The following is a 23,942-nucleotide window of genomic DNA, read 5'->3' on the forward strand; positions in this document are numbered from 1 at the left end:
GTGGCGGCACTGGGCCTTCCAGCCTGACTGGTGGAAAGCCCTCCCCCACCTCCCCACCCTACCCTGCCACATGTCCTCCGCTGTTTCTGGGTCCTCTCTATGGGGACCTTGAGCAGGCTCACAGGGACTGCCGCTCCCCACACTGCACGGCAAAAGGCTAGATGTTCCTGTCCAGTCTGTGCAAGTCCCAGAGTGGTCCCTGTGGTGGTCCCAGCACACTTGGTCCCCCGAGGTTGGCCGGGACCAGGCCTCACTAGGTTCTGATTCACAACGGTGTCAATTTTTTTAAAAAATTGATTTTAGAAAGAGAGGAAGCGGGAAAGAGAGAAACATCAACGTGAGAGAGAAACATCAATTGATTGCCTCCCATAAGCACCCTGACAGGGGATCGAACCTGCAACCCTTCGGCGCACAGACTGACACTCCAACCAATGAAGCCACCCAGCCAGGGCAGATCACTGTGACGCTTTCTAAACATTGCCAGTGTCTGTGCTTCTTTCCTCAGGGACAAGTGACAGAAAGTCCAAACCACGAGAAGCACTAAGCACCACAGAGCGTCCACCCACTGGCCCTCCCACGTCTGACCACCCCAGTCCCCTCCCCCGGCCCGGGGAGCCACAGGCATGTCTCACAGACGTCATCACGGGGACCGGAGTGCCCGGGCTGCGGCTCTGTCCCCAGGTGCCTCCGAAGCCGCATTCCCTGGCCGCCGGGGTGGTTTGAGAGCTGGGCCTCTGCGGAGAGGCAGGGGCGAGGCCTTGCTGCTGGGCTGGCTCTGCGCTGGCCTTGCTGAGGCTCGGAGCGCAGACTCGGATGCCGTGCGCCCCGGCGACGCGTCTCCCACGATCCCATCTGCTTCCGGCCTTTAAGCCACTGCCCACCGCCCAGCCACCGCTGCTCCCCAGACCGCCGTCTCTGGAACAGCCCAAAGCCGCCCCTGTGTGGCCCAAGCCCATGCTGTGGAGCGGGAGTGGGGGTGGGTGTTGGGGGGTGGCTCAGACCACCTGCCCCCGCCCAGCCAGCCCCAATCCTCCTCCTCTGAGCCAGGTGGCCGGCAGCAGCCTTGGCACCGGGAAGAAGAGGCTGCAGGGAAGGCTCATGGCAGCCCCATGCAGCAGAAAAATGAAAAAAACCAAGTGCATCACATCCAACTCCAGGCAGGAGAAGCACGGACTTGGTTCCTCCCTCTCCTGCCTTTTCTCCCTTTCAAAAGCAATCAGTGAACTTCGTCCGCTCTCAGTCCCCAGCACTGGTTAGATCGTTTATCAGGTTGGGGGTTGTATGTGACATCGACCCCAGTCCCGCTTTGTTTTCTGCCAGGCACGCGCGGCCCGCCCCACCACCCAAGTTGGGGTGTCTCGCACTGGGGGTCTCCTCCCTTGGCCCAGCGTCACCTCTGTTTCAGGGTCTGTGAAAGGAAACCCTTGAGCAGGAGCTCATGGAGGTCCGGGGCTCATGTTAGTTTGACTTGCTCTCCGTAGATGTTCTGGAGGCTTCATTCTAAGAAGCTAAAGGTTATGAAGTCACTTAGAAGGATGGCAGGGGCCACTTCCGTCCTCCAGCCCCGTAAGACACTACGTCATCGCCTTCTTTCCGGAATCTCGACCAGAGATAACTTACAGGGAGATGTGAAGCTATTTGTTTAAGTCATCAAACTGCAGCTGAAGAACACAATTTCCCCCCCAGTATGATATTTCCTTCTGTCACCAAGAAAATTAAAGTACAACACCCGGCAGACGATTTCGCCTCCCGGAGCGGTGTGCCCGTGGGCTTTTCCCGATGCTGGGTCTCTGCTTCGACCCAGGGCTCTCCGTACGTGGGGGCTCCAGCTTCACGCAACGGAAAACGAATGGTATTTAATTAAGTTGTACTGTTAGCGGCCAGCCAGGCCAGTGGAAGAACTGGGATGCATACTGGGGAAACTCACAAAAGCAGTATCAGTGGAGGTGAGGGACAGGGCGGCGAGGGGCTGGCGTGCTGGACACGCCGCAAGGACATAGGGGCTGCCCGGCAGTTGTGGTCATGCGGCTCATGGACTTCACTAGAAGGATGCAGGGGACCCACACCTTGAGGAGTCCCTGGGGGAGAGAAAGGAAGAGGAATTCTGCCCGGCTGCCTGTCCTCTGGAATGAACTCCTTCTCGGTCTCCCCATCTGGCCCCTGGGTGGCTGCTGCGGAAGCCAGAGGCCACGGCCAGCGGTGTGGAGTTTCATCCGCGGGTGAAAGTGGAGATGAGGGTGCAAGGCGTAGCGCCGTCCCAGAGGGCAGGGAGGGCACCTGGAAGAACCTGAGGAGCCGCACCAGCCCGTAACCCAGTCCCACAAGACACACAGGTCAGGAGGCAGGTGCCCATGGGCCAAGGCGGCGTGAGGGGCGCAGCGCTAGCCGGACGCGGTCTGTGTCCATCCCGAAAGGCCCCGAGCCTGTGGGTACAGGAGACCGGCTCCCGGGAAGGAGGGGTGTGCACCCCGACGCCAGAAAGGTGAACAGGATTTGGCCGGATGGAGGGTGTGGGGCGGGGACTGTGTTCTGGGCAGCTGGCCCAGGAATGCAAAGCCAGTGGGCTGAGGAGAACACCGGCTGGGGGCAGGGGGGGGCGGGTCCTTGGAGCCTGGGGGTGTGGGGGCAATTGCTGGCACATGCAGGGCCTATCAGCATGCGAGGGGCTGGACGTTACTCCCAGGACAGGGGGGAGCTCCCCTCGGAGCATCCAGCCCCAGCCCGCGGTCTCCAGAGTGTTGATCTGCTCTTTTTTTTACCTTTCCCCACTCGCTCGGTCCTTCTCTCTCCTTCCTTGTGGGCAGGGAGCCCAGGGGAATTTAGAGCCAGCCGCTGTCTCCAGCCACCAGGGGTAAGAAAGTCCTTGTCTTCTCTCGCCCCTCGCTGGCCGCAGGGCACATGCGTGCTGTGCCAAGGAAGGGCAGCCCCCTCCTGTGCGGGACCAGTATCCGCCGGAAGGCGGGCAGGGAGGCAGACAGGGGTGGGCCAAATTCGCCGTCCCCAGAAGGCCCCATCTGGCTGGCCGGTGGGCTAAGGAAAGCCCTCGATACGAGACTGGTCAGCCTCTGGTGGGGGACCTGGGGATGTGGCTTGGGTGGGTCATGCCACCTTCTCCTAGGTCCTCTCCGGTGTTGGCTGTGGCTCAGAGTTGCCCCCCGGGATTTCCCCATCCACGTCTCTGACAGCTTCAGTGACCTACGCTGGACCCATCAGAAATCCAAGGCGGAGGCTCCACGCTGCTGCATACACGAACGAATGAGGAGGAAGCCCCAACCTGCCCAGAAGCTCAGTCTTTGGGTGCAACGGGCGGAATCACGGCCCCCGAGGGTGTCCATGTTCTCATCTCCGGGGCCGAGGAAGGTCACTTCACATGGCCAAAGATGCGATCAGTAAGGATCCTGAGCCGGGGGGATTATTCTGGATGATCTGGATGGGCCTGATGGATTCACGGGGGTCCTCAGAGGAGGGACGCGGGAGAGCCGGCGAGAGAGGAGCCGTGAGGCCAGAAGCAGCGGTGTGAGCGGCGCCTCTGGGAGGGGCCGAGCGCCTAGGATGCAGCCGCCGGGAGCCCATGCTCCCCTAGAGCCCCCAGGAGGCGCGCCGTCCAGGGTGCTGCTTCATTTTGGCCCAGTGACACCCACCTCAGACGCCTGACCTCAGGCCTGGAAGAGAAGGAGCCCGAGGGTTCTAGGGCCACCGCAGTGGGTCCCCTGTCGGAGCAGCAGCAGGAGGCCAACGCAGCGCGCACATCGGCTCTTGCTGTCCGGAGCGCCTTCGTTGCAGAATCATGACGCGCGCCCCTCGGCAGAGGGCTGAGCTTCGTTCTGCTTGTAGGGTCCTGGGGCGAGGCCTGCATCCTGCGTGACACACCTGACGTGCGTCCTGCTGGGTTTTCACCTGTGCACACGCCTGTAGGCTCACCACGCACATCACACACAGACCACTTCGAGCCCCCAGCACGCTCCCTCGAGCCCTCTCTCAGCTGACCGTCAACCTCCCCCAAAGGTCACCTCTGTCCTGTTGTCTGTCACCCCCCGTCAGTCTTGCCTGTTCTTGATCCTGACCTACGCGGACTTTCACGCTCTGGCGTGTGGCTCCTTTCACCTGGAGAGGAATCGGCGCAGCTGTGGGCAGCGTTTATTATCGCCAGTAGTATCCTGTCGTAGGGATGAATCATGGAGTGTTTATTCACTCTTCGGTGGAAGTACATTTGGGCGGTTTCCCGTCTGGGGCTGTTCCGGATAAAGCTGCTCCCAGCATTTGTGGGCACGTGTTCGTCTAGACAGAAGCCTTCGTTTCCTGCTGGGAAGACCTGGGAGGGAAACTGCTGTCAAGGGGCAGCTTCCTGTTTGGTCTCCCTTCTTTCTCCGGTGAATACAGTGCACTTCGGTTTTCTTCGTGGGTGTGTCCCCTGAGCTCTCCTCCCTGGGGGATCATTTACCTGCGGCGTTGATTGACGTCTTGACGGTTACGCAATGCTTCGGGGTCACGGCCGCATTCCCTTGGAACTCCGTGGAAGGTGTTGGCTGTTTTCCGCACCACGTGCTGCTGTGGGACGGTCTGAGGTCGGCGTGGTATTACCCTGTTTTTCCAGGATTTGTTGCCCTGACTCAATATTGAAAGAAGTCTTTCTCTGCCTTCGCAATACAATCGTTTAATTAGGCCACGTCTTCGTGTTGAGCATTTTCCAGCAAGTTTTCTTGGACTATAAGGAGGTTTTTCCCCCCCATAATTTTTAGAGGTTTTGCTTTATTTCAGAGAAACCTCTTCTGTTTCATGTCTTTGAGTACATTGCCATCGCCGGGCTTTGTAATTCAGGGACCCCCCCCCAGCCCTGCCCCAAGCTCCGTATTGCATCACCTGCAGCAGACTTCCCATGTGTTCCCTCTGCTCAGCTGCCTTCACCTCGTTCATGTTTATTCATTTCATCTCAAGCCTTTTCTGTGTTCAGTAACATTCCTCTCTTCCCACGTCCCTTCCTCTACCACGACCCTCTCCCCGTGGCTGTAACTTTCCTTATTCCGAAGTCCGTTCTGTCTGAATTAAAATAGCACCTCTGCCTTCTTTGGTTTGTTGTTAGCACGGTATATATTTCTCTGCCGCTTTATTTTTAAGCTGTCTGTGTATTTATATTTAAAGCAGATTTCTCATAGACAACATAGAGCTGGGCCTGGTATATTTAGTCCCTTGATATATAAAGTGATTATCAACATAGTTAAATTAATATCGACCCTAGGTTACTATTCCCTGTACTTATTATTTTTTGTCTTCCCCCTTTTGCCCTCTCTGGTTTTAATTGAACGTTTTTCTTGGTGACTTAATTTCCCTCCTCTCTTAGCGTATCAATTACGCTCTGAACAATTTTAGTGGTTTTGTTAGAGTTCGCAAGAATACAATCGCAACTGGTCAAAGTCACTATCAGCTACCACTCTACCATTTCATGGTGGTGAAAGTACCTGATAATAGTATTTTTAATGCAATTCCCCCATTCCATTCCTTATAACAATGGGGTCATTCATTTTACCCAAATGACCCAATGCATTTCTGCTGTTATTATTTTGAACAATGTTATCTATCGGATGAGTTCTAAATAAGAAACACAATCTTTATTTTACCTTAACTTATTCCTTCTCTCACACGTGTCCTTTACGTAGACCTGAGTTTCCCTTCTCTCTCAAGCCCTTGTTAAAACAGTTCTTGCAAGGCAAGCCTGCTGGCGTTAAATGCCCACCGTTTGTGTTTGTTCAAGAAGATCCTTTTTTTCCCCTTGAATTTTGAAAGATAACGTCACTGAACACACAATTCTAGGTTGGTGGTTTTTTTCTTTCAACGCTTTAAATATTTCACCCCAATCTCTTTTTGCTCAAATGATCTGAAGAGAAGCTGACGTAATTAACATGCTTGTTTCTCTGTAGGTAAGGCGTTCCCTAGCCTCCAGCTTCTTCCAAGGTTTTCTCTTTGTCTTTGGTTTTCTGCAGTTTGACTATGATACGCTTGGGTGTGGACAGTTTAGTATTTATCCTACTTGGTGTCTTCTGAGTTTCCTGGTCTCTGGCATCCGTTTCGGACAAGTCTCAGCCACATGGTCACGCCCGTATCTGTTCTGTTCCTTCCTTTTTCTCTTCTCCTGTTGTGATTCCTACTATACATATGTTATGCCATCTGTAATTGCGTCACGGTTCTTGGATCTGCTATTCTGTTCTTCTCCTTGATTTCTCATTCTTTTTCTTCTTTGCTTTTCAGCTCAGGCTGTTTCTACTGACATATCCTCAAGCTCACGGATTTGCTTTCTCAGCGACGCCCAGTCTACCGACAAGCTTGTCAAAGGGCGTTTTTACTGTCTTCACCGTGAGTTTTCTTATTTTATAGTCAGCATTTCCTTTTGATTTTTTTTCTTAGAATTTTTATCTCTTGGCTTACATTATCTATGTGTTCTTGCACGTGGTCCGCTTTTTCCATTAGCGCCCTTAATTATTTTAAGTTCCTAGTCTGGTAAGTCAGAACTCTCCGCCGTATCTGAGCTGGCTTCTGGTGCCTGCTTCGCCTCCCCTGTAGTTTTTCTTGCCGCTTGGTCGGCCTTGTCACTTTCTGTGGAAAGCCGGACATGCACTGAGTGACCAGAACTGAGGGCAACAGACTTGAGTGTGTGAATCTCTGTCTGGCTCAGAGCGTCACTGTAGCTGAGGCTCCACTTCCCTCCAGGGTCTTTGCATTTGTCTTCCCTGTTGTCTGAGTTTCCCCAGAAATCCCTTCTGAAACCGAGTCTGTGTCCTGCGTTCTCTCAGCGGTCATCCACTGCCACCCTCCTGGGACCCTGCTGCTGTGATAGGTAGGTCACAGGGCAAGAAAGGGTCTTATAATCTTATAGTTAAACCTTTTTCGTGGGCCACAGACCCTGGGATGTGACCTTCAGAAGCATTCCTTAGTCCCTTTTCCCTCTTCTCTAAAGTGAGACGGAGAGCAAGGGGTGGCTTCAGCTGTCGGTTGCCCTTGTGCCGGCCAGAGGTCAGAGGTCAGAGGAGGCAGGCCTTTGTTAAGAAGCACAGATGGTCTGGAGTCACTGTCCCTCCCCCTGCTGGGAGCACAGGTGGAACTCTTCAAGGGAAAACTCATGACAGTGTGGGGCCCCTCATGAGACTGGGCACCGTGAAGATTTTCATCTCAAGCTAGTTCGTACTCAGCCTTCAGCGATGACTCAGTTACAGCTCCAGGTTCCTGTCTGCTCCTGGCTCCGGAAGCTCCCCAGCTCCGTGAGCTGTCCCTCTGCACCTGCCTGCCTGTCTCTGGGCCGTCTGGGTGGCCGTCTGCCCCGTGACCCCAGTTGTCTGCAGGCTCTAAGAAGAGATGTTGACGTTCAGTTTGCTCAGCTTCTCTCTTATTGTGCAGATGAGGACCTGGCCGAGCTACACAGAAACTGGACAGCGCCTGAGCACACTTTAAAATCAAGTTGCAATGCATTTTATTGCCAGTGACTTAAAGCCTCTTGAAAAACTCACATCGAAGGGACAAGTTATTCCTCGCATAAGCTCTCGGCGTAATTGCCTCAATTGCCCCCGCGGCCCTCTGCGTGCACACGCGGGTGATCGCAGGTCAGCCTCGGAACAAGGCCAGCACCTCCCCCAGCTCAGGATGCAGGGATGCTCCACGGGGCAAGGTCAGGGGCAGTTTGCACAGCGTCATGAACAGGGTAGGGACCGGGCTGAGGCAAGGGAAGCACCCGAGTACCATTAGTTGGGGGTGGGGGGTGTCACACTCAGGTACCAACCCTGCACCGGCACAACCCCAGGGGACACCTCCCTGAGTTTCGCAGCCTGGGTGCCCTACCTGATCGCCCTGGTCCCAGCCCTGGGTGTGAGCACAAGCTCTGAATCCAAACTTCCTGGGCTTATCCTCACCCAAGTGAGCTTGGGTGAGACCATGAACTCTTGTGCCTCAGTTTCCTCGCTTGTGAAGTGGAGATAAAGCTTCTGCTTACTGGTGGGTTGCTGTGGGGTCTCAATGAATTAACGTGGGTGAAAGCGAAACACTTAGATGGAGCCTGGCGGCTACAGACTGAATGTTCCTGTCGCCCGATATCCATGTGTTGAAATCCTAAGTCCCAATGGGATGATATTTGGAGGTGGGGCCTTTAAGAGGTGATGAGGTCGTGAGGGTGGAGTCCTCATAAATGGGATTAGTGCTCTTTTAAAAAAGACTTATCCCCGACTTCCGGCCAAGATGGAGGTCTAACAGACACGCTGCGTCTCCCTCCACAACTAAGAAGGAACACGACTACCTCAGAACTGGAGACAACCAGAAGTTCCAGGAAATAGAGCTGCATGGAAGTCCAGCAAACAAAGATATAAAGAAGAAATACTCACCCAGACAGGTAGGAGGGGCGGAGCCGGGGCAGAGAGGACGCAGTGTGATGGTGGCAGCAGCAGTAGCAGGCTGGCAGAAAGCGCAGTCACACGTTTTAAAGTCAGGAGGGACACCTGGGGAGTGTTCCCAGCTCCTCACCAGACCACGCAGCTCACGGTCCCAGCACCAGGGAAAATCAAGCCTCATTGCTTCTGACTGTGCAGACGAGTGGGGGTTGGAGTGGAGGCAGAAACTGCTGGTCTCTCAGCAGAGTCCGCTTGTTTAAAGGGCCCCCACGGTCCTAGATCGTCTGCAGACCCACCCACTCTGGGAACGACGGCCAGGGCAGCAGCTAGAGGGGCGCTAGTCCAGTGTGGAAGTGGGAGAGGTGCGTGGAAAAGGGGCGAGTGCTGGGCAAGCAGCACTGTTCCCTCTCAGACCCTCCCCCACACACAGTGCCACAACGTGGTGAAACAGGTCAACTTGTACTGACGAATGCCTAAGGCTCCACCCCTTACAACATAACAGGTGCGACAGCTCTGCCTCAGACACAGAGGCACACATAGGAACCTGTCAAGACGAGGAGACAGAGAAGTATGGCCCAAAAGAGGGAACGGATCAAGGTTCCAGTGGGAGAACTAAGTGACGACGAGATAGCCAACCTCACAGATAAGGAGATAGCCAACCTAACAGATGCAAAATTCAAAACACTGGTGATAAATATGCTCACAGGCTTGACAGATATGCTTAAGTATGGCAAACACATAAGGGAAAAAGTGAAGGCTATGCTAAGTGAAACGAAGGAAAACCCACACAAAACCAATGGTGAAGGGAAGGAAACCAGGGTTCAAATCAATGATTTGGAACATAAGGAAGAAAAAAACAGTCAACCAGTACAGAATGAGGAAACACGAGTTGAAAAAAAATGAAGAGAGGCTTAGGAACCTCAGGGACAACTTTAAACGTGCCAACATCCGAATCATAGGGGTGCCAGAAGGAGAAGAGGAAGAGCAAGAAATTGAAAACTTAAAAAAATAATGAAGGAAAACTTTCCAAATTTGGTGAAGAAAATAGATATACAAGTCCAGGAAGCACAGAGAGTCCCAAACAAGCTAGACCCAAGGAGGACCACACCAAGACGCATCATAATTAAAATGCCAAAAATTAAAGATAAAGAGAGAATCTTAAAATCAGCAAGAGAAAAGCAGAGAGTTACCTACAAAGGGTTGCCTATTAGACGATCAACTGATTCCTCTAAAGACACTTTGCAGGCAAGAAGGGACTGGCAAGAAGTATTCAATGTGACGAAAAGCAAGAACCTACAATCAAGATTACTCTCTCCAACAAAGTTATCATTTAGAATGGAAGGGCAGACAAAGTGCTTCCCAGACAAGATGAAGCTAAAGGAGTTCATCATCACCAAGCCCTTATTATATGAAATGTTAAAGGGACTTATTTAAGAAAAAGAAAATCAAAACTTTGAAAATTAAAATGACAACAAACTCACAACTATCAACAACTGAATCTAAAAAATAAAAACAAAATCCAACTAAGCGAACCAGAATAGGAACAGAATCATAGGTATGGGGATCATTTGGAGGGTTATCAGCTGGGAGGGGGGAGGAGGAGAAATGGGGTGGTGCAGGGACTAAGAAGCATAATTGGTTGGTACAAAATAGTCAGGGGAGAGTTAAGAATAACATAGGAAAGGTGAAGCCAAAGAACTTACATGCATGACCCATGGACATGAAGTAAGCGGGGTGGGATTGCTGGAGGGAAGTGGAGTCCTGGGCAGAGGGGGGCAAAGGGGAGAAAAATTGGGACTACTGTAACAGCATAATCCATATAATATACTTAAATAAAAAATAAAAGAGACTTGTCCCCACAAAAACAAAATAAAAAAGATCCCAGAGAGCCCCTCCCACCGGGTGAGGACTCAGTGAGGAAACGACCACAGGAACCAGGGAGCTGTCACTGGGCACTGGATCTGCTAGCACCCTGATCCTGGATACTCGGTCTCCGAAACTGTGCGAAACAAAGAACTTGTTTATCAGCCCCCCCTGGGGGGTGGTGTTCTGCTCTAACAGCCCAGCTGGGCTGAGCCACTGGCCAGTGTAAAACGCCTCACAAATGTTCCCTTTTCCTTGCCCTCCCAGCTGCCCCAAGGTCACCTGCAGCTCGGTGGGCCCGTCTCACCACCCTCCTCTCGCCCCTGAGCGGCCTGCTGGCTCTTTCCTGCTCCCAAAGCTGGCCAGCCCACGGGTAGGGCACCAGAAAGTGCCCACGGCAGTCCTGCTCCATGGGCACAGCAGGCCGTGGGAGAAGACGCTGTTGCCCAGCCACAGGGGGACAATTTTAAGGTGTTTTCACGATTTACTTGGAGGGAACCTGCTCACACGGGAGCTTTGTCCTCCGTCCCCGCCCCCCTCCCCTGCCTCCTGGAGGCTCCACTCCAATGAGCCGCCCTCCCCCTCGCCTTGTGGGGACCCTAATGCGGCCATTTGTCAGCAGTGATGGCTGCTGTCTCTGGAAAGGCCCCGCCGTTGTTCCCCAGGACATCTGGCCAACAAGCTCCCACGGGGTGACGGGCCATTCAGGCAGTCAGCGTGCCATTCCTTCAGTCCCACAGATGGTGCACCTCCTGTGTCCTCGGGCACCGCCAAGGTGTGCGGCTGTCTGTCACCAGCGGGACATGTCAGGTCCCCTTGCTTCCCAGCACCGACAGAGGAGGAGGTGGGCCATTGAGGGAGGGCGTGAGTGCTGGGCACTGCCTGAGGGCGTCTGGACCCTGGCTCTGTCCCAGGCAGTCACCTGACCTCCAGCAAGGGAGGGACGCCACTGATGCCTCGGGCTGCCGGTCTGTGAAACGGGCAGATGGCTCCCAGAACAACTCCTATAAGGAGTCAGAAGGAAGGCCTTCCCCGCCCTGCAGACACCATGGGCCCCCGTCCGTCCGGGGGGCTACGCCGCTGTCCGTGAAGACCTTGTCTCTGGTCTCTCGGATTTGGGACTGGACAAATCCAGTCTGGGCTCAGAGCCTCGGCAGGATGCATCTGTGCAAACTATTTCCTGTGGCTTTGGACACCCCTCTTGCCGGGGCAGGTCAGCCTCCGGCTCCCCGAAATTCTGAGGCTGGAGTAAGTCCATACGGGCCAAACCCTCGGCTTGGGGGGCTGGGGGCCCCTGGGCATCGAGGGTCAGAGAAGCCAGGCAGCCCCCCCCCCCTTGCCCTGCCTTCAACCAAGGCTGTCCCCACTCGACACAGAAACAACTCCCCCGCCCCAAGTACCAGGTCGGCAGAACAGGGGTGAGGAAACGAGGCCTGGAGCTGGGGACATGGGTCAGAAACTGCCCTTCCCCGGGGCCGTGGTGGGGAAGAAAGAAGAATGTCTGGGGAGCACGTGGCTGGTGCTGGCAGGCCACGGCTCTCAGTCCACAGGCATACTGGTGAGGACCACTGGTCTTCCACCTATTCAGTCCCTAGGGCCGCCTTTCCAGGGTCCCCAGACCTACAGAGGAGCCCTCCTCCTGCCAATGGTTGGGAAACAGCCTCCCTCGGGCCCTGGGCTCCGGGGCCCCTTTGCTGATTCAGTGGTTCCCTCTCAAGGGCCTGCAGGAAGGAGGATGGGGTGGGCAGAGAAAATCCATGTCTGTCTGAGTTTCTTCCGTGCAAGGCTGGGCCCTGCGGAGCCACCTGCCTCACTGGGTCTATTCCTTCCGGACCCCACTGGGCTCCGCTGCGTGCCCACCCTGCTGAGGGCTAGTCACGTGACCCGGGGAATCCTTCCTGGCTTCATTGCCCTGCTGTGTGACGCAGAGACAGCATTCAACCTCTCTGCCTTAAGGTTTCTGGTTGTAAAAGGGGGATTGTAATCGAATACATTTCAAGGGGTGGTTTGGATAAATATGATAAATGAGAGTTAATACATGTCCAGGGCTTACGTGGCACAGTTCTGGCCATCACATAAAAAAGTAGCCAGCATTGCTGCTTTGAAAATAAGGCTGCTCTTTTATGCGAGTGAGCCTGGGCCCTTTCCTGACCCCCTTCCCCCTCTTCCGCAGGGCAGGCCCCTCTCTGCTCTGTGCACGCTTTTCCAGGGACACCTGCTTGTCCGCGAGGTCCTGGACCCTCTTCTGCCCCTCCCTGGAAGGGGAGGCTTCTATCAGCTAAAAATATCGTCGCCCCCACCTCCCGCTCCCCAATCCCAGCCGCCTCTGGGGCCGAACACTAAGCGCTAAGAGGCAGCTTCTGCAAAGCCACTTTATAAAGTGAGAGCAGTCGAACGCTCGCGGGTGTAGGAGTAATTATAACCCCCAGGTTTCTCTGAACATTTTTCTAACTGGATCTTTTTGTATCGCTGTCTCAGAATAGACACCCTTGTGGGCTTTCCTGGGCTCAAAATAGTCGTGAGGCAGGAGTTGCCATCCACTGCAGAGTTTGCATTGTAACAACTCGGGTGCAACTTTCGATTGGATGAATTTCAGCAGCCAAACGCGGCTCCTTCTGCAAATGCCGCTTCCTTTTAGGGAAGAAGAGACTTCCTGCCCCAGAGCGGGGCTGCCACGTGGGCCTTCAGCAGCCTGGACAATCACCAAGCCTCCGTGATCAGCGACATGGATTTCCCGTCTACTGGGTCAAGACCTCTGATGAAGGCCGAGTACCCACTGCCGGGCTGAGGAGCGGAAGGGTTGGCAGGTGTACCTCTGTCTGAACCAGGGCCTCTGGCAACCTAGGCTTCTCCTCTGGTCTACACCATGTAGCCAAGCGGGCACAAGCCTCGGCTTCGAGGCTGGGAGGTTGGCGTTGGACTCCTGCCTTCTCCGCTATGACCATCCTGACTTTGGGCAACTTACTGCACGTCCTGTGCCTCAGTTTCCTCTTCTGTCCAGGGGTTAAGCCCGTCCCGATCTCCCAGGGTGGCTGTAAAGATTAGATGAGCCGAGATGTGTGTGGGTCTTAGAACTATGACTGGGACCGGGTAGGGGTTGTTTATTTTGACAGCTTGGCACACAGTAGATGCACAATAAATGTTTGGGGACCCAAACATTGGGAAGTCATTGGTCCCCGGGAGGCCCTAGTGGCTCCCACAGATGACTCAGGAAGATCCGTGGGGTGAGCGCGGGGGAAGGAGGAATGTTTCTATCCTGGACTCAGCATTCCCTGCTTTTAAAAATGCACTTAAAAGGCTCAGAAAGGAAGAGCCGGCCCTCGCCCCCAGCTGCCCGCCCCCTCCCGGGGCGCTGCGTTTCAATGGACTGAATTCGTTCTAGAAGCGGAAGTCCTTGAGGCACCTGGACTGGGCGCAGGCATCTCCTTCGGGAACTCCTGTCTCTAGCGGTGTCCCAGGTGAGCCCCAGCCACACACATCATGAAAAAATAATGAACTTAACTACGTTCAAGACAAAACAAAACATTTTCTTGATTTCGCTGACAATGTTCAGTCAGGGCAACTCCTCCCACGCCCTGTACAGAAAGGGAGGGAGGCTGTCTGATCTGATTGCCCGACGGACGCGGGCTCTCGGGGGAGGGGGGCTGGCTGGGGCACTGCACCCTGTGTCCGGCTCTGTGGTGCTCCTCATGGGCTGTCCCGGTCACAGCGGAGAGTGTCCTCATGTCTCAGTGTCTCTTACACTCCGAGGAGAAAGTGGAAAGTGGCAGTCACACTTCACACCAGGAGAGCCCGTGAGCCACAGAGCCGTTTTCTCTCCAGGGCAATGCAAAGAAGGGCGGAGGTGAAGAGATGCCGAAGGCTCTGGGCGGGGGCAGCTGGGGGGGGGGGGGGGCGCGTGGCGGGGCGGGGGGGTGGGGGTGGGCAGCACCAGACGCTGGGCTCCTCTGCAGGTGATGGCTGTATCCAAGGAAGGTCAGGCCTCTGGCTCTAGGCTGCAGCTTCCCTCCACGTGGTTTGCCCAGCCTGCAGCCCGGGGCCCATCCCCAGCTGAGCGGCTTCTTTATTGAGCTCAGGCAAAGCAGGAAAAGATACGGAAGTTTTAAAAACTGCTAGCAGTCCTCCCTCACTGCTAGGGAAATGACTCTTTCCAAGTCCCAATGCTCCCCGCATCACGACCCCATCTTTCTGCGTGGTGCCCACGGCAGGGCCACCTTCGCGTCCTGGTTCTCTGAGCACTTAGCTAAACTCAGTCGGTATTTAAAGAGCAAATCACAGGCAGGAAGAGGCACCGAAGGTAGGCGCTGCTTTGTAGAGCCGGGCTGCGGGGCTCCCGGCTGAACCCTATGACAGGCTCTGTTTGACCAAGAGGAAGTGCTGGGAGGGCATCCCTCTCCCGGCTAACACCTTTCTATTAGTTGAGGTATAATTTACAAACAATTAAATGTGCACATCTTAAGTCTGCAAGTCAGTGATTTTTGACAAATGTATGCACTGCATAACCCCTACCCAATCAAGATATAGAACATGTCCAACGCTCTAGACTGTTCTGAGCATCGTTTTAACAAGAGAACCCGTTTTACAAATTAAACACACACACACACACACAAGTGAATAAAACCTCTTGTTTATTGTGGATTTAAGGTATTTCTCAGCAGACTCCTTGTTCCAGAGAATGTTCTGGCGTCTCCTTCCCCGAGGAAGACTTTCTGGCCCAAGAGGACCACAAGCTCTTTGAGGCGGATGTTACTACAATATCCGGAGCCTAGAACACCTACAGCTGCTCTGGCACCTTCCATGGGGCCCCACCCTGTTCTGAAGCCTCCTCTTTGATCTTGATGGGCTGGTCACGCGTGGGTTCCTCTGGGCAGCAGGGGAAGGCGGTGGGACTCAAAGCGGACTTGGTCGAAGGCCACGGGATGGGACCGGGGTGCCCGCAAGTGCAATAGAAAGGTGATCCCTTCTCCACCCTCACCCCCCAAATCCCAAATCTGCTTCCCTGCCAAGTGCCACTCCCAGGTGGCCCTCTGAGATGGGGGCCTGAGGTGCTGGGAGGGGCACCTGCTCTGTCAGGAAGCTCTCCCGTGCCTTTGAGACTCTGCACCTAGAAGACTCCTACACGTCCCTCAGCAACCCAGCATGGATGTTCCCTCCTTTGCAAAACCTCCTGAGTCCCTCAGTCAAACCTCTTACTTCCCTCCCCTGTACTTCTCCCAGGTTTCTTAGTTTTATGGGCTTATTGTTATTTTTAAATGAAATTTATTTCTTTCATTTTACTTGTTGGGTCTCAGGTGCAGAGATTTGAATAAATCTGTCCTCTGGGCTCAACACTGCCCCTCTTTTCTGGGCCCTGGAAAGCCCCCCCCCCCTTGCTGCTGTCATTCGCTGTCCCCAGCCCCCACCCCTCCCGGCTGCAGGCCCTCCCTGCGCTGCACAGTGCACGCCCTGGACTGGACGTGGAGCCTCCAACTGTGTGTGTCTTCCCGTGAGAAAAAACCCCGAGAACGCGTGCCCTCTTCTCCCCGCCCCCAGAAAGCTGTGCTTGTATCCCCGGAATTCCTGCTGCCATCTTTGGGACCCCAGGGAGTGGGAGGCTTCGAGACTGGAGGATGGTGTGATGGTTCCAGATGTTTCTCGTCGTCCCCATCTGGGTCTTTCTCTTTGAACATAACGACCGCAAGATTCTGCTCTTATAAAAGTCCCAACAAGACTGGCCAACAGCCGCTGCCAGCACCATGTCACTTCCATCAGGCGGTCCCCCGGGAGGCTCCGGAATCGTGACCCTGGGCCAACCAAGGCGAGGGGCTAGCGGGCATCTGAACAACCAAGACACAGATTTCAAATCAAAGGGATTTTCCGAGCCAGGATCCACCAAGGTCTCTCACCAACACGTGGGTCAACATGAGTTTTCACGAAGAAGTTCTGCCTTAAATTATTTTTATGCATCATTCCAGGATTTTAAGTTTTAAGTGAATATTTAGCCTGCAGCTCACGCAAACCTCCCTCTTCGGGGGGAGGGAGACAAAAACTGGTTTTCGTGTTACAGCTTCTGTCTTTGTCAGCATTTCTAGCGGGAAGAATGACAAACGCCGCTCGGGAAACGCCCGTGCCGACAGCTGTGTTTCATTATTAAATATTTCTGGTGGTGGGCTTGGCGGCCGCTCTGTTTATATTGCTCGTAAGGTTTTATGCTCCACTCCACGAGGTCCTGGGTCTGATCCTCTGGATAATTCATTCCATCCCCTTTATTCCTGGGCCCTTTCCTGTTATTTTTTTTTTTTCCAAGGGCAAACTGAGCAGGGCCAGAAAAAGGAATCTGATGGTGGTGTACTGCAGACCCCAGTCCCCCGACCCCCAACGGGCCCAGGTTACTTCTTTGGGTCACGAGGATGCAGGTGACGGGGCAGCCACTTCTCCCGGAGCTGCTTGTCCCCAAGGTCAAGCAAACGACCTCCAGGTTCTGTCTTCACACAGGTCTTTTAGCGAAGACCTGCCTGCCCTCGGCCCATCCAGTCTTGCCGCTGACTTTCGGGGGGGAGGGGGGCTCTCTGTCACAGACAGAGGGGGGCTGCGTTTTGTCTTCCAAAAACTTTCTGTTCTACCTGAAGTCTAAGAGCGTCAAACCTAGCTTAGGGTTTTGGATTGTCTTTTTATTTTTCTTCTTCATGAACATCAAACAAACCAACCACCCACAAGAGAGATGCCCGGCTCCCTCGGCCACTGGTCTCTTCACCTGCTTTGTTCACGGCCATCGGCCATTGGCTTCTGAGTGGGGATGGAACTGAAGTCCCAGCATCGGCCGTGACCTCCCTGCACCCTAAGACAAAACCAGTTTCTAGCCCTCCTTGCACACGCACTGAAGTCCAGACCTCTGCTCGGGGCCTGCACATTTGTGGGGGGATCGATTTGTCATGGCCACTCAGGTCCGTTCCCACAGAGAGTTCCAGCTCTGGGTCCTCGCAGCTCCGGCGGGGCCCCGTCTTCACCACGCCGACTCATTGGGGGGGAGTCAGCCTTTCCTGGGTTTCCACTGCAAGCCGTTGCTCACGGGGCACCCCGAGGCAGCGAAGGCTTCCGGGGGCTGCAGGTGTCGGGGTGTGTGTGTGGGTTCACATCCCAAAGGAACAGACAATGTTTATTTTCCACTTAGTTTTTCTGAAAGTTTCTCAGCCACGTCTGCAACATGGCTTCCCCCCCATCCCCCGAGGTGGAAGCCAGGGCTCATTCGGCCCGTTCATTTGCTCTTGGCTTTATTCCGTTACGTTTACCCAGTACCCACTCTGTGCCGAGCGCCTGTGGACCCCGGGAGATGCAGCCGTCTGTCTGTCTGTCTGTCTGCTGGGGGTGGGGGTGTGCAGCAGACATGGGGTGGCGGTTAGAAGCGGCTGAGTTCGTCCTGGGGACCGGGGTCAGACCGCCGGGCCGGAGCCTCTGAGAGCGGATGGGCAGGCCAGGCTTGCAGGAGAGTCAGGGGCTGGGGATGGGAGGTGAGCCCCTTGGGGGAGGGGGGGCGGGGGTGAGGATTTTAACCCGGGGGGGGGGGGCGGGGGTGAGGATTTTAACCTCGGGAGGGGTGAGTTCACCCTCAGGAGACGCTCAGGGAGGGAGGGGAAGGTTCCGTGAAACCCAGGGCCCGAGGCCGGGCCCAGGGGTCTGCCCCTGTGAACCCCCTCCTGTGGGCTCCTCCCTCCGTTCCCTCCCATGCCCTCCTCCCCACACCTCTCCGCCCCCCACCCCCGACATGCTCTTCCTTTTGGGCTCCTGCTGCCTTGGGGCTTCTCTGCCCCCAAAGTGGTCGGGGCCACCTGGCCTCTCCGGGACGAGGATGTCAGCTCAGGGTTGCCTGGCCCCAAGTCCCCATGGCTGGGATCTAACTCATCAGCCTCTCCTCTCTGGATCTGCCTCAATCCCAGGTTGGTGGTCTGCCTGGGGACGAGACGTTCATCTCTGTCCAACGGCTGCATCCCCGGTGACACGTTCTTTGTGGGGCTGCGGGGCAGTTTCTAGCATCCCTCCATCTTCTCCCCGCTGGCCTTTGGGCGACCTTCTCCCCCTATTCTTCCACATGACCAAGGACACAAGCCCACAGTGGTCTCCACTTCAGAGGTCTGAGGGTCATTTTCACAGGGAAACGGGGGTGGGGGTGGTCCCAAAGTCAAAGCTAATGCAGCAGGACGCGGACCCTGCTGGGGACCTCATGACGTCCCCTCAGCCCCGTGCTGAGTGTGGCTCTGGAGGCCTCCCTCAGTGTGACCTGGGTCATTTCTTCCTGCAGGTGGAGTCCCCAGGTTCCCTCTCCTGAGTAAGGAGGTGTCCAGCGGCCAGCATGTGTCCCCTTGAGGGTGTCTATGGGAGGCATTTGGAGACAGAGCAGGTCCCTGGCCTCTCTCCAGCCTCCATGACTTCCCCTTAGCCCTCACCTCCTGCCGCAGGATGGGGTGCATTCCACACGGATCCCGGGCAGGGCGTGGGGCCGAGTCTGGAGATGTCTCAGCTCCTTTGTGCAGGAGGTTTCTCACGTATGTGACGGGGACAGTGAAGGTGGGGAATGACGCAGACGGGCCCAGGGGGAGGTGCCATGGCTGTGCCGCCTGCTGGGGACCAGGCTACTCCTCAAGGCCCAGGGCTGGTGCGACCTTCCCCAACGCACTCCTCCACCCTCCCCGCAGGGCACACCCGCAAACATTCGGCGCCTACTGTGTGCACACGCTCTGACTTAGTCCTCGCAAACTCAGGGGCAGCCGTCACCATCTGGTCCTACACCTGGGAAACAGAGGCCCGGCTGGTTGAAGTGATTTTCCCAGGGCCACAGGAAGAGCAAGTGGCCGAGCCAGGACCGGGCTTTCTGTCCTTCCCGCTGCCTCTCAGAGCTGAGCATGGGTGGTCCGGACTGAAGGCTGCGCCCCACTCCCCCACACTCCTTCCCCACCCTCCACAGAGAGGGGGTTCAGCCTCCTCAAGAAACCCTCTGGATCACCAAGGACAATCAACTGAGATTAACAACTTGCATCGCCTGGAGGCCCCTTGGGTTCCAGACGCCTTTTGCTCCGCCCAGATGGCTGTTTTGTTGGTGGTAAACCAGCACCTGCGCGCTTGGCTTCCCCGCTGCTCTGCGAATGTGATTTCTTTCCCGCCCCCGCCCGGGACCCCCCCGCCCCGGTCCCAGGTCCCAGGTCCCAGAGGCACCGGCTGCCAGATGCTCCCGCCCCGCAGGCCACACTGCAGACGTGAACGGGTGGGTGTTGGGGCCTTTAGCCTCCCCACCTGGCTGGGGAGACCACGGGCCCTGGCCGGCCGCCCTCGGCCTGGCCAAAGAGCCGACAGCCGCAGAAGTCCCAGCCCCTCTACCTTGTACACTTAAAAGAAACTGCTACTTAGCCTTCTTCTCTTGATGTGACTTTTTTTTTTAAGTTAAAGCTTCTTGGCTCAGGGCTTCTTAGGTTCCCACATGCCTACACAAGCCTCCTGGAGGTCCTGATAAAATGCAGATTAGGGGCCCTGGCTGGGTGGCTCAGCTGGCTGGAGAGTCGTCCTGTACACCAAAGGGTTGCGGGTTTGGTCCCCAGTCGGGGCACATAAGTATGGGAGGCAGCCCACTGATGACTCTCTCTCTCTCTCTCTCTCAAATCAATGAACATATCGTCAGGTGAGGATTTTTTAAAATGTTTAAAATGCAGATTTGGGTTCAGGGGGTCTGGGATGGGGCGCAGGATTTGGCATGGACCACACTTCAGCGCCACGTGAGGAGGGGCTGGCCGGTGGGCCGGGTGTGGCTTGTGCGTGCAGGGGAGGGGTGTGTGTGTGATGTTTGGGGGCTGGGTTGCTAATGGATTCCAGACCGGAGAGTAGGGAGAAGGGTCAGCTTCGGGGACAAAGACATGGATGGTGCCTCACCTGCCTTTGGCTCATCCTCCAGGCTCAGGGACCAGAAGGAAGGGCGGGGTGGGGGTGGGGGCGGAGGCCCGAGGCCCATCTGCGTCTTGGGAGGCTCTGGGCTTGGGGATCCCTGTGCTGCGGTTCACAGCACAGTCAGGAGGTCTGAGTCCGGCCCCCCCTTGCCTTCTTCCTCACGGCCGAGCTCATCAGCGCCGTCGCCCTGGGCAGGAAGGTGTGAGTGTTTGCCCAGAGCCAGCTGGTCACACTGCCCTTGGTTTGCACCTAACAGGCCCGCTGTGAAGTGGAGCGCTCCTTACCTGCCGGGACTCGGCTCCTTACCTGCCGGGACTCGGGCTCCTTACCTGCCGGGACTCGGCTCCTTACCTGCCGGGACTCGGGCTCCTTACCTGCCGGGACTCGGGCTCCTTACCTGCCGGGACTCGGGCTCCTTCCTGCCGGGACTCGGCTCCTTACCTGCCGGGACTCGGGCTCCTTACCTGCCGGGACTCGGGCTCCTTACCTGCCGGGATTCGGGCTCCTTACCTGCCGAGACTCGGGCTCCTTACCTGCCGGGACTCGGGCTCCTTACCTGCCGGGACTCGGGCTCCTTACCTGCCGGGACTCGGGCTCCTTCCTGCCGGGACTCGGCTCCTTACCTGCCGGGACTCGGGCTCCTTACCTGCCGGGACTCGGGCTCCTTACCTGCCGGGATTCGGGCTCCTTACCTGCCGAGACTCGGGCTCCTTACCTGCCGGGACTCGGGCTCCTTACCTGCCGGGACTCAGGCTCGGCTGAGGCTGCGTTCTGTGATAAGGGCCTCGGCAGGCTCCTGGGCCATGCCCACCCCGGCCGACACCACGGCGCGTTCTCTGTGCCGTGTGTTTCTGCGGTCCGAACAGGGAAGAGTGGTGGGGTCTTCGTGCAGAATTGGTCAGGGTGGCGTGCGGTATGAGTCGCTGATGCATGGAAGGCGGAGCTACAGCAACCCCGACTTAGCCCACTGCCTGACTCCCTGTTCAAGTGTGGGTAACGCAGCCCCGACGGGAGGGACCGGGGAGACCACCCTCCACCCACGGACAGCCGTCGATGGTGGTTGCCCCCGGTCTGTTCCTCCGGGGTCACCTGGGGGTGGGAGCACTCTCTGTTGCGGGGTTGCCCTGGACCCTGCAGGACCCCAGCCTCCACCCACTAGGTGCCAATAGCAGCCACCCCCCACCCCCTGCCCCCCCACATTTGTGATAACCAAAATGGCTCCAGACACTGCCAAGGGCCCCTGGGGGCAAAATCGCTGTGACTGAAATCCGCTGCCCGGGAACAAGGGCCAGATACTCAGCTGCCTGCCAAGGAAGTCACATGGAGTGAGGACGCAGGCTCCATGCTGGTCCCACCCCACCCTCATTCCATTTTCAAAGGAAGCCAGAAACCGAGGGGTAGTGTCATCTTTTCTCTCTCTCCTGATTTCAGAAACTGGGCTGGCCCAAACCAACAGCTCTGAGGATCAGGTTTGACCCTCACGCTGCACCCCCATCAGTGGCCCTGCTCCCTGCATGTCCCCAGTCCTGAGACTGACCCCAGCTTTCTCTCGGCTTCCTTCCGGGAGCAAGGCCCTTTGGGGGCCTGGGAGAAACGAGGCTCGCTCTTGTTCTTGGGGCAGGTCCAAGGATCTCCCAAGAGTTCTGAGCCCGGGGGACCCCCCTGCCTGGAGGGAGGGGGTGGTTAAAAAAGTTTCCTGGCAACCTCAGGGAATGAGGCTGGGGGGGGGGGGCTGTCACAATCTAACACGCTTTAGGCATTCTTCCCAGGAAGCCTTTTACTGCCTTAAAAAGAAATTGTGTGTTGTTTCCGGGAGTCAGCCAAGCCCCCAGTGAGCTGAAATCCCAGCTCCAGAGCCCGAAGGCCGCCCTGCATGAGAAATGGGAGCGAACCCTGTCTCCCGCCCCCGGACAGGGAGCAGGAAACCTGGATGCTGATTCCTGCCTGCACCGGCTCACTTGGACTTTGGCAAGATGCTGAAACCTCTGGGATTTCTTCAGTGAGGAACTCATGAGCAGCACTGCTTGAGCACCAAGTGTATACGTGGTGCTATGCTTATACACCGTGGTAACGTAGAGCCTGCCAGGGTGTGGCCTCTGCCAAGGTCAGGAGCTGGGTTTCTGGAACATCATATTCTCCGAAGGGCCTGGCATGTGGCCAACGGTCCAGGAATGCCCACTGAGGGGAGAAAGCCAGCAAATGTGGAGCAAGAATTATCCCTGTTCTCCGCATTACCCACAGAAAGGCTAAGCCTCAGAGAGGGTGCGTAACTTCCTCGAGGCTGCACAGGAAACAGGTGGGGTGTGGGGGGAGGGTCCCTAGGCTGACAGGAGGTGATTAATGTGATGACTTCAGCCCCACCTCCCCAAGCCGTTCATGAAGCAAATTTAATTCAAAGTCTTTTCCAAAGTCCTGAATGCCCCAAGTGGCGAAAATATATAGGGGTCAACGTGAAGTTTTTGACTTTTAGGTCAATAAATCTGCCCGCACAGCAGCACCAGGACATGCACCTGAGTCAGACTCTCAGGTGGGTTGCAGAAAACAAGCCCCCTCTCGACAGCCTACTCCAAATCCTGATCCCCAGCAAAGCCGGAGCTGGGACAGGGGTTGGGGGGGACCACACAGGAAACCGTTGCTTTCCAGCGAGTGGACAGCTTCGGGAAGCCGGTCCCCAAACGCCAAGGCTTTCCCTCCTTTGATCAGCGTGGAGTTCCTCCCTCTTTCCCTCATTTATTAATAACTACCCCGCCCCCCAGTCTCTCCTCTCAGACCTCCCAGGCACAAGGTGACTAGATGCTGTTTGTAACTTTTTTCCAGTTATTTAATCATTCCTTGTAGAGCAGGTGCTCGGGCCCTGGGACTGGCTCCCATCCAAGGTGTGAATAGGCAAGAAGGGGCCCCAGACAGGAGAGGACAGACCTCCACCGAGGCTCCAGCTACAGGGGGACACCTAGGTGTGACCGCATCTATTCTCCACCCCACCCCAGAGAAAAAGAAAATAGAGGCGGAGAGAAGCAGCACCTTGTCCAAGGTCCCGCCATCAGTGAGCAGAAGGGCAGGGATTCCAGAGGACCATAGAAGATTCTGGAGGAGTCTAGAGTCTGGGTTTGTTTTGTTCTCCCAGCCCAGCACATCCTCCCAGGAGACATAAAACCAGCAGCCATAGGAGTGGCTGAGAGAGGATTTGGCTCACAGAGTGGGGAGAAAGTAGGGCAGGCTGGGAGAAAGCCTTGGGTACATGTTTCCGGAGTTTCTCTGACCTCAGAGGACCCTCCGGGGAGGGGGTCAGCTGCAGGGGCCGTGGTGAGTGGGGGCTGCATTGTACGGCCTGCCCGGTGAAGGGCTTTTCATTACTGCTTCTTTCCGATTTGCAGCTTCCCAGAGGGGGGATGCTACTGTTATCGCCCCTGTTTTACAGGTAAAGACGTGGGCTCAGAGAGGGGAAGTGACTTGCCCAAAGTCACCCAGTCAGTGAGGGCCGGGACAGGGCCTGAACCCCGATGTCCAAAGCCAGCGCTCCTGGTGGGCACGGCCTCCTCTCTTCGGCTGCAGGAGGAAATACAGCTGGTTGGGCCGAGCTTTACCCTGAGGCCTCTGCCAGCCTGGCCGCTTCCTGGGGGCTCTCAGGGGTGGTCTCAGTCGTGACCCGGCATCGACAGGCCCTTGGAGACGGGTCCTTTTCCTTCTGACAGCGAGACAGGAGAGAGAGGCTGGCTCCTGGCCCTGGAGAGGGCAGAGGGGGCTGTCGCAGGACTAAAATCATCTCTGCATTACTGGAGTCCTTGCCTTGGCCTCCGACGGGCC

The sequence above is a fragment of the Furipterus horrens genome, unplaced genomic scaffold (assembly GCF_987537825.1).
Source record: "Furipterus horrens unplaced genomic scaffold, mFurHor1.1.pri manual_scaffold_8, whole genome shotgun sequence".
Lineage (NCBI taxonomy): Eukaryota > Metazoa > Chordata > Mammalia > Chiroptera > Furipteridae > Furipterus > Furipterus horrens.